This window comes from Erinaceus europaeus, chromosome 14 (genome assembly GCF_950295315.1).
Source record: "Erinaceus europaeus chromosome 14, mEriEur2.1, whole genome shotgun sequence".
Taxonomy (NCBI): Eukaryota; Metazoa; Chordata; class Mammalia; order Eulipotyphla; family Erinaceidae; genus Erinaceus; species Erinaceus europaeus.
Window position 1 is genome coordinate 40317406 of NC_080175.1, and position 7521 is coordinate 40324926.

Here is a 7521-nt window from a genome sequence, read left to right on the forward strand (position 1 = left end):
GACAGGAATAAAATGGACCTTGCTTACAAGAGGGTATAACCATCTCACACCTGAAGAAATGGCTGACATCAACAAAGTCGGGCATGATAGGTGTTGGAGATGTGGAGAGAAAAGGACTCTGCTACACTGCTGGTGCAGCCCCTTTGGAAGACTGTATGCATAGTCTTTAAACAAATAAAAATGAAATTACCTTATGATTCATCAAAATCACTCTTAGGCATTTATCCAGTGGACACTCAAACACTAATTAGGAGAAATATATTCACCCTTGTTGTTGGGAAGTGGGCCCACTGTCCAGGAAGTCCAGGCCAGTGTTTCCATGAGAGTCTGAGTGGAGAGACCCCAAGCTCTCCCCACTCCAGGTCAAGACAATGGCAGAATCTCCCCCCAACCTCATGAACGAATGATGGATAGACCCCCAGACAATGGCTATCTTTCTGCACAAGCCACTCTCCCCTTAAAACAAAGGCCATAAATTACTGTGTATTGTGTATGGCCTACTTGAAAACCGCTGCAAATATCCTGTCTTTGCTCAACTGCTCCCTTCCCCCCTGCCCTGAAGTGCCTGTAATTTACCCCTAGAGAAATATGCATTGTGAAGATCATGATCAAGCTTTGTATGGTAACTTTCCACCTGTGATCAAATAGATTATAGGTCAAAATATGACTATGCATTGTGTTGCTTTGTGTTTGGGTTAATGATTACTTTAACCTTCCCCCTGCACAATGGGTGTATCTGCTTGCTTTCTCCCTCAATAAATGTGATGCCCCTCTGAGGCCTCTCCTGGAGCTGGACAAGTCTGGCGTGATTCTCTCTTCTCTGCTCATGTCACCCCTGACGTGCAGATCCACCCCAGGACTCCCAGGAGGCTGCTCTGACCTCCGCCGACCAATGGCCAGGGAGGTGGGGGACATGAAGTGAGCCTGCACTTGTGTTCATAGTTGCATTATTCATAATTTCCAAAGAGTGCAAGCAGCCTAAATACCCATTAATAGGTGACCGGCTAATGAAGTTGTGGGATATGTACTTTATGGAATCCTACTCTGCAGTCAAAAAAGATGTCATTGTGTCATTTGGGACAAAATGGATGGAACTGAAGGTGATGATGCTCAGTGAAACAAGTAAAGAGATGAAAGACAACTACCAGATGGTTTCATTCATATGTGGAGTCTAGAGATCTGATTTACATGAATTTGCCGAGAGAGAGAGAGAGAGAGAGAGAGAAGAAAAAGCAGAAGCAAACTTTAAGACTTGAGAGAACTCTGGTGGCTGTCTTGGGGAGGTGGGAGAGTGGGGATCCAGGTAGTGGGTGTGTTGTGGAACTATGCACTGTAATATTACAATTTTGTAACATACAATTAATCACAAATTAAAAAATTAAAAGAGGATATAAAATATCCCAATGGAATTCCCTTTGAACATTCTCCACCTGGAATCAGTCTGGTGAAGCCACCTGCTGATAGCCTGCCCTGCCCTGGTCCTGCCTCTGGGAGACCACACCCACTGCAGTCCTGGCATGTCCTCTTTTTTCTTGTTCTTATCCTTTACCTCTTCTTCCTCTCCTCCTCATCCTCCTCTTTCATCTCCCCCTCCTCCTTCTCTTCTCTCCATTATTATTATTATTTGCTGGACTGGGGTCTTGTTCATGCACAATTGCACTTTTCTTGACCTACTTTTCATTCAGATAGAGAGACAGAGACATAAGGGCAGTGAGTGGGAGAGACCCCACAGCCCCAGAGTATCAGGACTCCAGCATGAGCTGTGTTCATCTCATGAGCTGTGAGACTTAATTAGCCAGAGATTTGTGTGTCTAATCCTTGTGTTTAAATACTTATGCCTTCATGAATGAGAGAAAAAGAGGGAGGGAAATAGCAGACCAGAGCATCACTCTGCATCTGCAGATCTACAGTGCTGGGGACCAAACTCAGGACCTTATGCTTGCAAATCCTGTGCTACATCACTGTACCACTTCCCTGGCCCCTGTGGCAGTCTTACTTAGTAAGGCTTCTTCCTAGGATGACAGACAGTGAGATGAACGGAATGGTGCTCTCATGTCATGATGGGCAATTGTAGACATTCTGGAGGTCAGTGACTCACTGATGACTTTCAGGCCCAGCAGTTGTCTAAAGGGATCTCTCACTCTTCCCAACCTTAAGCCAGGGAATGGTGGGAATGCCAAAGGTTTGCAAGTGAACACACATACTAAGTAGGAAATGTGAAATGGGGCAAAGCAAGATGGGGCAAGAGAACTTTTGGCCTCTTTGTTCTTGTTTTTCTTCTTCAGCAAAGAGACCATACATTAGAGAGTGCCACTTACCTACAGATAGTTTGCTTTGCATATGTCAGGAATGTTCCAGTAGTGAAGGAAAGACTCTGATTGTTTTCATTTTCTTCACAATTTCTAGCTGTGAACTCATTTGTAAATAGAAGACTATGCCAATGACACGTGTATATTGAAAAATGTCAGTAGTCATCCATAACCAATGGAGAAGCAACTACAGAAGGCAGACCCTCCATCTTTTGCACCCCAAAGAGAATTTTGGTCTATACTCACAGAGGGGGAGAAATGATATGGGAAGATGACCAGAGGGTTCTGAACCCCAATTCTATCAGGACTCAGAGAGAAGAAGAAAGAAGGAAAGACATTTGGAAGTAGTAATAAGTGTAGGTGTGACCTAGAAAGGAAGAGAAAGTGGGACCGTAGGAAAAATGGACAAAAATATAGATAGATAGATAGATAGATAGATAGATAGATAGATAGATAGCTATAGAAACAAGAGTAAACTCATATCTGTGACCTTGGGAGAACCACTGCAGATTCCAGTGGAGGGGATGGGGACACAGAACTCTGGTGGTATGAGTGGTGTGGAATTGTATCCTTGTTATCTTATTATTTTGTAAACCAATATTAAATCACAAATAAAGAAATAAATAAATGTGAATAGCAATAATAAGGAAGAATAAACCTTCATAGCATGGTCTCCACTCTAATGTGTGCCATACACACACCCCCCCCCACCCCCTAGGACATCCTTGTAACTCCTTCCCAAAGAACCACTGCCCCAAATTTCCTGCTATCCCATTCTTTTCTTTACAGTTAAATCTCTTAGGTACATCTCAAGTAGCACATTGCTTAGTTCAGCTTTCTGGGGACTCTATTGAGATGGCATTATGTCCTCTTCATCTTCTGCAGTCCCTGCCCACCCCCACCCCCAACACCAGTAATTGTTTTTGAAACTTGGGTCTGTTGATATAACTCTGGTTTATTTGTTTTCCTGCGGCCACTGGCATGATCCTGTGATTTCCTTTCTTAAGTGGGTGGGTGTGGAGAGTTCCTTTATTTATACTGTTCTATAAAATTTTATGTGAGAAGTCAGTGACAACCTGTTTATGACTTTTGCTCTTGAGGGGTCTCTGGGATGCTCCCTCCTTTTCGGTATTTTCATTATGAGTGTGTCCCTGTCTACACTTTACTCAACCCTCCCACCCTTCACATACCTGAGTGTTTTTTTTTTTTTGGGGGGGGTGGAGTGGGTGGGTGGTGGTGAGATGGTTGTGCTGTGGAGTCTATTTGTGCTGAGTTTCACTAGGCTTTGTCTAATTTATCAAATTATTACTGACAGGATTCCATCCTTGCCTCTTAGAAGGTCAGTTAACTAAGAGACAAGAGTTGGTGAGAAAAATGCTGATTTAATCAGGAGCTCGTGGGTTCAGATCTTGTAAAGGGAGGAGGGCTCCTGAGGGGAGAGGAGCCTGGTCATCCTGTCACCTGGTTGAGTGATACATGTGAATTTTTGCTGTTGTAAAGGGTTAAATCACATGGAAATGAGTCACTAGAGTTTGGTGGTCTTGTCCCTTATAAAATGTTGAGATAACACCATTAAATAGCACCTCCTTGGAAGGCAAACTTCTAGATTACTGTTCCCTAATGCTAAGAAGTAAGGCAAAAGGACAAATACATATTGTTAATATCTTTTCCCTTTCTTCTTCTTTTTAAATATTTTATTTGTTTATTTTAATGAGAGAGGTACAGAGAGAAAAATATACAGAGAGAGACCAGAGCACTGCTTAGCTCTGGCTGATTGTGGTGCTGCCGATTGACCCTGGGACCTCAGAGCGTTAGGCATGAGAGTGTTCTGCAGAACTATTATTGTTCCCCAACCCTATCAATGCCTTTTCTTTTTTAAAAAATATTTATTTATTTATTATTGGATAGAGACAGAGAGAAATTGAGAAAGAGAGAGACATACCTACAGCCCTGCTTCATCACTCATGATGCTTTCCCTCTGCAGGTGGAGACCAGGGACTTGAGCCTGTGTCCTTTCCCACTTTAATGTGAGCGCTTAACCAGGTGTGCCACTGCCTGGTCCCTCAATGTCTTTTCCTAAATAACCCTCTCCTTTCAAATGAAGCTTGTAGGAAATGGGTCCATATCAGTGGAATCAAAATGGAGTCTGAATTGCCTGCACATTAGCAGCGTCAAGGCAAATGGCATCTCCATTGCCCTATAGTCTCCAAGTAATTAGTGCTATTAGGTTTTAGTATTTTTCTATATTGATGACTGGAAATTACACTGAATGTGGATCTACTTCCCATCTCTGCAGTTACTGAGGAGTCTGAAGAAGACTCCTCAGTTACAAGAGGGTTTGAGAAGTGACTGCTGTGATCTGAACCTCACTTCTGCAGGAGTGGGTGTGGCCTGGCATGCACCTTTTGCTTTGCTCTGCAGTTTGAAGACCAACCTTCAAAGCATGGCTCACTGTCATTTTGACTTGCGTTCTCATGATCCCTATCGTCTAGAAAATTTCATGACATTCTTGAGTCTCAGGAATGTGAATGTTCTCCAGCATGGAAGTCATGCCTCATTATCATGCAGCTGTGCTTCTTGATGGCCAGGAGGGCATTTAGGGCCGTGCATGTGCTGTGTCCAGGACAGCACATGTGTTCAGATGGAAGGGGTGTGGGCAATGTCCTAGCTCAACCTCCTTGCCAGTACTAGGGGACTGTCCACGGCTCTGAATTCTCCCTGATTCCTTTATTATGTGGCCACTAGAAGACACAGATCCTGGTAACTCCTCATAAAATGACTTTTGCTGAGTTTTCATCAATATAATTTCAGCAGTACCGAAACTTGAAATTTATTTTTATTAAAATATTTTTATTTATTTATTATTGGAGGAGACAGGGAGAAATTGAGATGAATAGGAGAGATAGAGAGGGGGAAGAGAGACACTTGCATCTCTGCTTCATTACGTTTGAAGCTTTCCCCCTGCGGGGGGGGGGGGACTGAGGGGCTTGACCCTAAGTCCTTGCACATTGTAATGAGAGCACTTAATCAGGTGTGCCACCACCTGGCCCCTGGAGCTTGAAATTTCTACCTCCCAGACTTGCTTTGGAAACTTCAGTTAAAGTATGTGAGCATAGTAGATCTTTGAAATAGTAGCTGGTGATGGAGTTCGAATGAAAAGCAGACACAAAGCCCAAGGGTATAGAATTGAGAGCCCCAAATCAAACAAGACGTATATGAATGACCAAAGGGAAGTCTTTTTAATAAATGGCACTGGAAAAACTGGACAGCTACATGTGAAAGAATGAAACTAAGTCACTACCTAACATCATAAACAAAAACTCCCTAAAAATCATTAAAGACTTGGATAGAAGTACAAAAACTTATTATTTTTTTTTAACTTAAGTGTTCCTCACTGACCTTTTTTCTTTTTCTTTCTTTTTTTAAAAATTTCTTTATTGGGGAATTAATGTTTTACATTTGACAGTAAACACAGTAGTTTTCACATACATAATATTTCCCAGTTTTCCATATAAGAATACAACCCCTACTAGGTCCTCTGTCATCCTTTTTAGACCTGTATTCTCCCCCTGACCCACCCACCCCAGAGTCTTTTACTTTGATGCAACATGCCAATTCCAGTTCAGGTTCTACTTGTGTTTTCCCTTCTGATCTTGTTTTTCAACTTCTGCCAGAGAGTGAGGTCATCCCATATTCATCCTTCTGTTTCTGACTTATTTCACTTAACATGAATTTTTCAAGGTCCATCCAAGTTCGACTGAAAATGGTGAAGTCACCATTTTTTATAGCTGAGTAGTATTCCATTGTGTATATATACCACAACTTGCTTAGCCACTCATATATTGTTGGACACCCGAGTTGCTTCCAGGTTTTGGCTACTACAAATTCTGCTGCCAAGAACATATGTGTACACAGATCTTTTTGTGTTCCTTAGGATATATCCCCAGGAGAGGAATTGCAGGATTATAGGGTAGGTCCCTTTCTAGCCTTCTGAGATTTCTCCAGACTATTCTGCACAAAGGCTGGACCAATTTACATTCCCACCAGCAATGCAGGAGAGTTCCTTTGACCCTACAACCTCTCCAGCATTTTCTGCTGCTACCTTTTCTGATGTATGACATTCTCACAGGAGTGAAGTGGTATCTCATTGTTGTCTTTCTTTGCATTTGTTTGACAATTAAAGACATGGAGCACTTTTTCATGTGTTTCTCAGCCTTTTGGATCTCTTCTGTGGTGAATATTTTGTCCATGTCCTTCCCCCATTTTTGGATTGGGTTATTTGTTTTCTTGTTTGGCAAGATTTTTATATATTCTGGTTAGTAGTCTCTTGTCTGATGTACGGCATGTAAAGATCTTCTCCCACTCTGTGAGGGGTCTCTTGGTTTGGGTAGTAGTTTCTTTTGCTGTGCAGAAACTTTTTAATTTGATTGAGTCCTATAGGTTTATTCTTGCCTTAGTCTTCTTTGTAATTGGATTCCTTTCATCGAAGATGTCTTTAAAATTTATTCGGAAAAGAGTTCTGCCAGTGTTTTCCTTTAAGTACCTGATAGTTTCTGGCCTAACTTCTAAGTCCTTGATCCACTAGAAGTACAAAACTTTAAAGCAGATAGAACACATTAGCTATACATTCCATGATATTTGGGGATGTTTATGGGGACTTAACTTCAACAAGCAAAAATAAACAGATGGGACTAGATCAAACAAAAAGGTTTCCCCGCAATGGAAGAAACTATCACTGACATGGAAAATACACCCTACTGGGTAGAAGAAGCTATTTGCATGTCACACATCTAAAAAGGGGTCAGTGTGCCCAATATACAGCAAATTCACAAAACTCAGCAACAACAATAGCAAACAACCACCAACCAATGTCATTAAAAAAAATGGGCAGATGATCTGAATAAACATTTATCCAGGTACAGATGTTGGTAGCCATTAAGTTTATGAGAATGTGTTCATAACAGTTTATTATATAGGAAACATAAAATTATTAGGGAAGCCAATCAAAATAGCTGTGAAGTATCACTGCACAACTGTGATAATGGCCATTACCCAAGACATGAGGCAGCAAGTATTGAAGAGGAAGGAACTGCATTTCCAATACACTGTTGTTGGAAATGTACATAGATGCAACAGTTATGAAAAGTGTAGGAACAGTGTAAATGACCATCAACAGATGACTGGCTAAAGGAGTTATAGGCTATGTATTCCA